Below are 10,000 nucleotides of genomic sequence, written 5' to 3' on the forward strand. Positions count from 1 at the left end.
CATCATCCACGGTTGTTAGGTTTCTTCACACCAGCACCTACATGTATTTACCATTATTCCCGTAGCTATGCAGAAGACGTTACTTCAGTAACGTCTGGCGCTAGCCAGGGTCCACACAGCTTTAATTTGGTGTTTGTTTGTTTGTTTGTTTGTTTGTTTGTTGGTTTGTTTGTTTGTTTGTTTGTGTCACGCCTGGCGCTATCCCGTATCTGTCCCGTACTGTACCGTACCAGCAAAGACAGCTGGCCACAATATTTTTGTTTGTTTGTGCCATCGACATGCCTGGCGCTATCCCTTACCTGTCCCGTACCATCAAGAGTACGGTACCATCAACAGAATGAGTATATATGCGAAGTGTATCGGGGGAATGCATTCAGTGCAGTAACATTTTGTGTGGATTTGTGTGCGAGGCCGAGATCCCACTAGCTGGCTGGCTGGGCCGCCTGTCGACCAGCCCGGGAATCGCATATAGGCCGATAGCATAATAATTATAACGTATATACAGTCATGTAGATGTATAGCAGGGTGTCATGTTCTGTAAACGACTCCCTGCTGCATGGGGAGATTTTCTGGAAAGAAATATGAAGTAGGGAGACGAGTAAATGCAATCAGAATGGATGTTAGTTGCCGTCAGTATAATAATAAGAAGAAGAAGAACGCCCGTGATCGGCAGAGTCAGCGCCAGTCCCAGGAAACGTCAGGACAGACATCCCGTTGACTCCAGAACGCCCGTGATCGGCAGAGTCAGCGCCGGTCCCATAGCTATGCAGAAGACGTGACTTCAGTATCTCAGTGAAACGTTTTTGTTGTTTGTTGTTGTTTGTTTGTTTGTATTTATTTTGATTCGCAAGTTCAAACGGGCATAGAACCCAATAACATGAAAGCGAATATGAAAATCATAATGAGAATGAGAATTCAAATACTTTGATCTTCAACGTAGAGTCAGCGGTACATCAGAGGGAGATCGGGTACAACAGAAAGAGAACAGAAAAATCAGATTTCGCTTGTCGACATCTACAGGGCGCAGGTATAGGGGATTACCTGCGTGCGAAACTGCCGAGCGTGATGGATGGCACGGATGTCGCTTGGGAGGGCATTCCATAATACAGCACCCTTGCAAGCAAAGCGCCCCCGCCCCGCAACCGAACGGGAAACTGGCACGCACAGGCCCATGGCAGATTGGAGCCTAGTAGGGCCGGGTGCAGCGGGGGTTAGCAGGGCTTGCAACTCTGGACTTGCCAGTGCATAACGACAGCGCCACACCAGGTATGCTAGCTTCTGATTGAAGACTTCTGCCACACGGAACACTGCAATGCGCTCCAGCAGGTCGCGGGCAGACGACCACGGAGGGCGGCCAAAGACAGCACGAGCCCCGCTGTTCTGCAGGACCTGTAGACGGTCGAGGTACCTTCTTTGCAGTGAGCTAGAGTACGCGTTTGAGGCATACAGCAGGTCAGACATGATCAGCGATCTAAAGTAGGTCATGCGTGACTGGTGATTCAGGCAGCGGCGCATTCGCCAGAGTGCTCCGATCTTCTGCGACACGCGTGCAGAACATTTGGCAATGTGGGCGTGCCAGGACATGCCGGAATCGATTGTGGCGCCAAGATAACGAGCACTTGGCACACTAGGCAGTGAAGTGTCATGGCAGACGACCTGTAGATCCGCTGTGTGCTGACGGCCGGCAGGAATTGGCACGACTTGGCTCTTGCCAGCATTGAGGATCAGGCCTCGATCCTTCAGCCAGTCTGCAAGAATTGAAACAGAAGCAGATAAGACATCGGATACCTCCTGTGCTGTTCGCCGGCTGCACGCGAGCGCAATGTCGTCCGCGAATTGAACTGACTCGGACTGGCCAACTACAGCGGGGACCTCGCGGGTGTAAAGGCTGAACAGAATGGGGCCCAGCACCGAACCTTGGGGGACACCACTCGTGCAAGCTGATATAGAGCTAGTCCGCGACCCCAGACAGACACGTTGAGTGCGACCGGATAGGTAGCTGGCGAACCAGTCCAAGGCAGTACCGGACACCCCAACACTGTGGAGATCCTGCAATAGCTTGTCATGTTGGACTTTATCGAAGGCTTTGGACATGTCTAACAGGCATACACCTGTGAATAGGCCCTGATCCTTGGCTGTCAGGATGCGGTTTGACATAAGGACTAATGCGTCTTCGGTAGAGTGGCCACGCCTGAACGCAAACTGGGTTGTTGGTAACGATGCTGTTATGTCCAGGAAGGTGATGAGCTCCTTCTGAACCAACTTCTCTAGCAGCTTGGAGAGTATGGGTAGAAGGGATACAGGGCGGAAGTTAGTTGGCAGCGATGGATCACCAGATTTATGCAGTGGAATGACATTAGCTAGCTTGAACGCCGAGGGCACATGTCCGCACGACAGCGAGGCATTGAACAGGCTAGTGACAGACGGCGCCAAGACGTCAGAGCAGAGTTTGAGGACTGCCCCTGGTACGCCATCGCTGCCTGTTGCCTTCGCGGGATTAACTTGCTGGAGTAGCCGTTCAACAGCACCGATACTGACGTGTGAGAACTTGGGGAGGGAAGTGCGGGGTGGAGGCCCGAGGGGAGCAGACAACGTTTGCGGTCGACAGTCATCAGTAACCACCTTGTGGAAGGCTGAGGCGACATCTTCGATCGTACAAGAGGGTTCAACATGGGGACGGTCTCTACAGGTGACTTTGTTAATGGTACGCCAAAGCTTCTTGGTGTTTCCTGCGTTTGCTGTACATTGTCCCTGGAAGTAAGTGTTTCGCTTCTGTCGGTATGCATTTCTAGCTTCCGCACGGGCGCGCTTGAATGCAGTGTGGAGCGCAGCGTTTGCTTTGTCTCCCCGCCACCGCCTATGCAGCCGATTCTTGCGCTGGGTGAGCTGGAAGAGGTGCCGATCCGACCAGGGTGGTAGCTGCTTCCGCTTGGCAGAAGAACACTGGAGAGGAGCATGCTTGTCGAGGATCGCCAAGAGTTTGTAGTGCCAAATTGACCACATGTCATCAACTGTAGTGTTCGGGGGCCAGGTATCAAGGTGTGCTGCATCAAGGTCGTCTCGGAAATCAGGTATGTGGATTCTACGTACGCTGCGGAATGGCTTCCTCGAGTTACATGCTTGTCTGGGCACTTGAACGTGCAGGCCCAAGAGGACCTGAACGGCATCATGGTCGCTGAGGGTAGACGGCACTACGGCGCAACTTCGGGCATCATCGCAACTTGTGAGGATCAAATCGATGATCTTGCCATTGGGGCACTGGGGTGTGGTCCTAGTGGAAGTTGTGACCAGGTTTCTGAGGCCATAAGATGCTACCAAATCTGAGAAGCGCTGATAGTGCGGGGATGTTGTGCCGGCTCCGACATCGACATTGAAGTCTCCAAGCACAGTCATAGATGGTGTCAACAATGCTGCTTTATGAAGCGCTCCATCAAGTCTTTCCCAATAGGTGACTGTTGAGTCGGGCGGGCGGTACATGCAGCCTATGAGATGCTGGCGACCACGTCTGTTTACCGAAATCCAGGTGCCTTCAAGGCCGTCTACGTGGAGATTAGGACGGTGAGACACAGGGAGCGTTGATTTGTAGAAAATGCATACTCCTCCTCCCTGGCGGCCATAGCGGTCGCAGCGGACAACACAGTAACCAGGAATGTGGATCTCATTATCAGATATGGTGCTGTTCAACCACGTCTCGCAAAGGGCAATTACATCCCACATATGCAGGTTAATAAGGTCTTCTAGCTCTGCAACCTTGTGTCGAAGACTGCAGATGTTTAAGAAACCGACCCGAATCTCACCCAGTAGACGCAGCTGTGGTGCGGGGGGTTGCACAATAGCGCGAGGGAAAAATGAATTGGCATTGGGATTAAGAGTAAATGTGGTAATATTAGAGAAGGAAAGGGGGCATCCTGACATAAGACTGCACCAAACACAAAACAGAAAGTTTACTTATCTACTTAGCGGCTGCTTCTGCGGCTGTTCACTCGATCAGCCACTTGCTGCATCTCACGCGCTGAGGCTTGGTGTGCCCAGGCGACTTGAGGGTCCGGGGATGGGGGACGCGTGCCGGTCAGAACTTTGGGAGTGAACGTATGTTTTCCTGTTGCCAGGACAAAACCAGCCTCATCTGGAGACGAGTGGCCAGCTTTGCCACGTGCTTTGGGAAATGCAGGCATGACGGGTGTCGTGACCGGGGCCTGCAGGTGCGCTGGATGGGGCACAGGTATTTTGGACGGCAATGTTGTGCCTACAGGACGGGGTTGCTGGGATGAGACACCGCTCTCCTGTGGAGGCGACTGCTGACGCTGCAGCTCCTGCTGTGGAGGCGGCGAAGGCTGCTGCTGGCGCTCCTGGTCCTGCTGGGTGTCTACTTGTACGCATTCTGCATCGTGTTGCTGTTGCTGTTGGCTCATACTGACAGAGTGAACTGCATGTGCGTACGATCGGGCCCCAGTGCTGCTGGCTGCAGTCGCCTTTTTCGGGCAGTCTCTGGCCATGTGATCAGAAGCATGACAGCGAAAGCAGGTCTGCTGTTGCCCGCGGTGGTACGTGCGGTGTAATGTACGGGATATGCGTAGTTTGCACGGTACGGGTTTCTGGAGCACCACAAGTGCACGTCGAGTCCCCGTGAGGATTTTTACGCCCTCATGGGTGAGGCTTTCTCTCTCAATTATCCCGACAAGTTGCCCAAACTCAGCCAATGCTGAGGCAATGTGACCGTCATGCAGATTGGGTGCACAGCCATACACAAGGACATGACACGAAGACAGTGAGCCATCACCCGGCAGGACACTCACCCGCTCTCCTTTTAGTTCCAGTCCACTCTCCACGAGACGATTTCTAATGTCGAAATTCGACAGGGTGAGAACACACACCCCCGGCCGGCTCTGGAGATCGATCTGGATGACCAGAGTTAGCTCGTATCCGGAGGAAGCTATGGCCTTGGCAATGTCCAAGTGTTCGATGCTCCGTCGACAAGGAAAGTGGCAGTTTACAGTCTCCATCACAGGAGCTCCGAAATACTCAACTGCTCTCAAGCTCAATTTTTTTTTTTTTTTTTTTTTTTTTTTTTTTTTTGCAATACAATGATGTAGCTAATCAAAGGAAAAAGCATTTCCATCAGTTCTAACAACATACACGATGAGCTAGGCAACAAAGCATAGCGCAGGGCCCTGAGCTTCCAAGCTCTCTCGTTCCCGTAGCTATGCAGAAGACGTTACTTCAGTAACGTCTGGCGCTAACCAGGGTCCACACAGCTTTAATTCCCGTAGCTATGCAGAAGACGTTACTTCAGTAACGTCTGGCGCTAGCCAGGGTCCACACAGCTTTAATTCCCGTAGCTATGTAGAAGACGTTACTTCAGTAACGTCTGGCGCTAGCCAGGGTCCACACAGCTTTAATTTGGTGTTTGTTTGTGTGTTTGTGTGTTTGTGTCACGCCTGGCGCTATCCCGTATCTGTCCCGCACCGTACCGTAACATCAAACACAGCTGGCCTGCACATACAGCTGGCCGCAATAATCAAATAGGGCTTTCAGACGCAAGATCATAACGTGAAGCAACTTGGAAGAATGAGTATGGATGCGAAGTGTATGGGGGAATTAGGCCTTGGCGGATAATGCTCGAAAAGGTGGCAGATTCTGCTTTTTTTGCACCGAAATTGGCAGAACCATACAAACCTTATGGCGGGCAATTCCTCGAATTCTGCTCCATTTCTTCATCCACATACCAAACATGCATGAAACTTACCAGAAAAAGTACCGAATTCTGCCAATTTTTCTGCCGGCATTATCCGCCAAGCCCTAGGGGGAATGCATGTAGGGCGATAGCGCGGGTTCGAATCCCAGGTGATGCCTGAAAAAATAGGAGAATTGAAAAATGTATAACATCCCTTTTCTTTTTTTGCCATTATCAAGGCGGTAGACGGTGTCGTATTACCCTCGACCGTACCTGTCCCCTACCTAGTACCTGTCCCCTACCTATCCCGTACCGTACCTGTACATTCAAAGACTGCTGACCACAATGCATATTCAAATAGGGCATTCAAATACAAGATCATAACGTGAAGCAACTTGGAAAAATTAGTATGTATGCGAAGTGTATCGGGGGATGCATGCAGGGCGATAGTGCGGGTTAGAATCCCAGTTTATGTCTAAAACAAAAAGTAGAAACTTAAAAGAATTTATAACATCCCTACGCTTTTCTTGTCTAGGTCATCAAGGCAAAAAAGCATAGCGTAGGGCCCTGAGCTTCCAAGCTCTCTCGTTTGGTATTTGTTTGTTTGTGTGTTTGTTTGTTTGTGTCACGCCTGGCGCTATCCGTATCTGACGGCAAAAAAGCATAGGATGTTATAAATTTTTCAATTCTCCTTTTTTTCAGGCATATCCTGGGATTCGAACCCACACTATCGCCCTACATGCATTCCCCCATACACTTCGCATTCATACTCATTCTTCCAAGTTGCTTCACGTTAATCTTGCGTTTGAAAGCCCTATTTGAATATTGCGGGCAGCTAGACGGTGTCGTATTACCCTCGATCGTACCTGTCCCGTACCTATTCCCTACCGTACCGTGCCATCAAAGATGGCTGGCCACAATGCATATTCAAATAGGGCTTTCAAATGCAAGATCACAATGTGAAACAACTTGGAAGAATTAGTATGTATGCGAAGTGTATCGGGGGATGCATGCAGGGCGCGCGATAGTGCGGGTTCGAATCCCAGGTTATGTCTTAAAAAAAGGATTTTTTTAAAGAATTTATAACATCCTATGCTTTTTTTTGTCTAGGTCATCAAGGCAAAAAAGCATAGCTTAGGGTCCTGAGCTTCCAAGCTCTCTCGTTTCTACGTGTACGGGTCACGCATTTTAAACCATCCTTGTTTTTAGCTATTCTACTTTGCGTTGTTTATCACCTCTTAGTTTCACATAATTCATTGTTCTTGCTTTTGTTTATTTTGTATTTTCGCATTTGTTTTGAAAGGATTGGGAGAACTTTAAATTCAAAGCATCAGTCGGGAAATGAATTTTTTGAAGAGAGACGAAATGCCATAGCCACCAGGACTCAAACCCAGGACCTTGCTGATCATGAGCAATGCTCTAACCACCCGAGCTATTGGACAAGGCTGAACTTAGAAGGTGCTGACAAGTTTTTCACTGCAAATGCAGCTCACAACGCTTGCCCCACATACTGATGGCACTTGGATCTTTTTCTCTCTCCCAGGGGACCAACCACGGTCAGTTTCCGGAACGTACTACCAGAGCTGGTTAAAGCATTGCTCATGACAAGCAAGGTCCCGGGTTCGAGTCCTGGAAGGCCACTTTTATCGGCAAAGAATGGAACCAATTGAATAAAGCAACTCATGAAGTTTCAAGAACACAAGTAAATAAAAAATCGAGAGAGGTGAATGCAACCCAAAGAAGAACCAAAACAACAACTCAAAAACTCAAAAAATAAATAGCTCGAGTCCTGGTGGGACTGGCATTTTTTTCTTCTCTTTTTCTGGCAGTTCAGTTCCTCGACTGATCTTTTGTATTTGCACCTGTATTTATGCACTTCTTACGGATGGTCAGTTGGTCATCCAAACTACATGTAGGTTATCCCAAGCAGCTTCAGGCGGTGCGTTACAAACACTGTTTCCCCTTCAAATGCAATTGGTAGACAGACAGTTCCAGGGACGACGTTGGTACCCAATGTGGAGCAATTGCGACTTTTCATGCTAGGTTGCTGCCCAAGCTGGAAGGCCATCGACAGCAGTCTGCAAGTCAGCTTATACATCATTGTATGGTTTTCAGTTACTGAATGTACTTGTAAAGTGTGACGTCATCAGCATAATGGCAAGGCTGATCAAGGGTGTAAGGGGATCGTCTGCATCAACTATTTACGTCAGGATGAGAGCGGGTCCCAGGATGTTGCCTTGGGGAGACCTGCCTTGACGGCTGGCACCACTGAGCCAGGTTAAGCCCACTAACTATCGTTACAGCACGAATGTGGCGACCCTTCAGTAGCTCAGGTAGTTTTGCCGCCACTAAAGCAGTGGGCCAGTTCTACTCTACCTAAAATATGAAGCATTTCAGACACCTCTTCTTATTATAAGAAAGGTTTGCTCCCCACACCGGAGCTCGCGCTATTCCGCCGACTTTACTTGACACTTGACGGACTCACGACTGCCATCCAGAGCACACGAGAAGTCCATCGAACCTTCGACTCGGCAAACCTGCAAGAAAGCACCACTCCCTGCTCAATACACAGTGTTTCGGGGAATTCACCCCTCATCAGTTGAGCTTGAGTAGGCTGAGGAAGATTGTGCCTGAAGAGCACCACTTATATAGTGCTCTCCAGGCACAAACATCACCAGGGATACAAACTTACAGAGACGCTCCGCTTCCAGCGCGACAAACACCTCGTGAACACCAGATAGTAGCGTGAGTCAGTGTCGCTCCTGGACGGTGAGACAGACGTCGAGGAGCCTCGGTCATTCGCAACGCTGTCACCTCCAAACCAACTAGTCGCAAGCCCGCGCTGGGCGCAACAGTACGAAGTAGTGGTTGCGACTTCGGCGATGATTTGTAAGAAAGGTTTGCTCCCCACACCGGAGCTCGCGCTATTCCGCCGACTTTACTTGACACTTGACTGCCTCACGACTGCCAAGCTCAACTGATGAGGGGTGAAATCCCCGAAACACTGTGTATTGAGCAGGGAGTGGTGCTTTCTTGCAGGTTTGCCGAGTCGAAGGTTCGATGGACTTCTCGTGTGCTCTGGATGGCAGTCGTGAGTCAGTCAAGTGTCAAGTAAAGTCGGCGGAATAGCGCGAGCTCCGGTGTGGGGAGCAAACCTTTCTTACAAATCATCGCCGAAGTCGCAACCACTATTTCTTCTTATATAAAAGAGAAAATAAGTAAGGTTCACACTTTCGCGCTGCCACCCGCGATACGTTGAAGAACACAACCAGGTTAGCAAGTTTCGCTTTCAGGCCACCACCATGTCTGATATACCAAGGTTATAATGGTACGCACTAAGGACGTCCCGCAGTACAGTAAAACCTATGTTTCCGGGACACTCCACCAAGCGGTATCCTGTGTTGACAAGCCACATTGTCATGGATCAAAGTGATGTGGGGTGAACGTGTATCTCTGGATCAAGCTCTAATATCAGGACAGTTTCCGCTGCACTAGTCTAAAGGAATCCAGTTACGCAAAACTAATATTGTTGTTAAATTAACTCTGAGTTTCACGAACTGAATCAATCATCAGTTCGTGAAACTCAGAGTCACGAAAACACGACTGCTCGTTCTTCTATCTGTGTATTCCGCTCTTTGCTTTCGGCAAATTGAGCCCTCTACGGACGCTGGATGACCTTCACTTGATAATACCGTAAAACATGTAATTTTAGCAATTTCAAATTTGGACTTCACGGAGATTTTCAAAGTTTTACGAAATTAGAGGCCACATGCCACGTACTGCTCTTTTAAGTGTTGAGTTTCGGAGAGAAAAGAGCAGTACGTGGCATGTGGCCTCTAATTTCCTAAAACTTTGAAATTCTCCGTGAAGTCCAAATTTGAAATTGCAATTTGTATTTGCTCCAAGTGGACATAGTTTGATGCGCTCCCCATGATATCAAGCGAATGGCCGAGGGCCCTCTTGATTGGTGTGAGTTGCCAGTATGATGCAAGCCAGATATGGATTGATCGAAGAAGGATACATTTACCATCACTGTGGATAAGAGTCATACTGTAGCTCAGTTGGTTAGAGCATTGCTCGCGAATAGCAAGGTCCCTGGTTCGAGTCCCGGTGGTGTGACTGATGATTTTTTTCTTTCTTTCATATCTGGCTTGCAAGTGTTGAGTTTCGGAGAGAAAAAAAGCAGTACGTGGCATGTGGCCTCTAATTTCCTAAAACCGTGTAATTTTAGGTGCATTAAAATTTCGGTGCCAGGGACCTGCCAGATTTCAGGTGTATTGTAGAATTAGGTGACCAGCGTTCCTCTACAGTGCATACTCTACAATA

Source organism: Sycon ciliatum, chromosome 10, assembly GCF_964019385.1.
Source record: "Sycon ciliatum chromosome 10, ocSycCili1.1, whole genome shotgun sequence".
Taxonomy (NCBI): domain Eukaryota; kingdom Metazoa; phylum Porifera; class Calcarea; order Leucosolenida; family Sycettidae; genus Sycon; species Sycon ciliatum.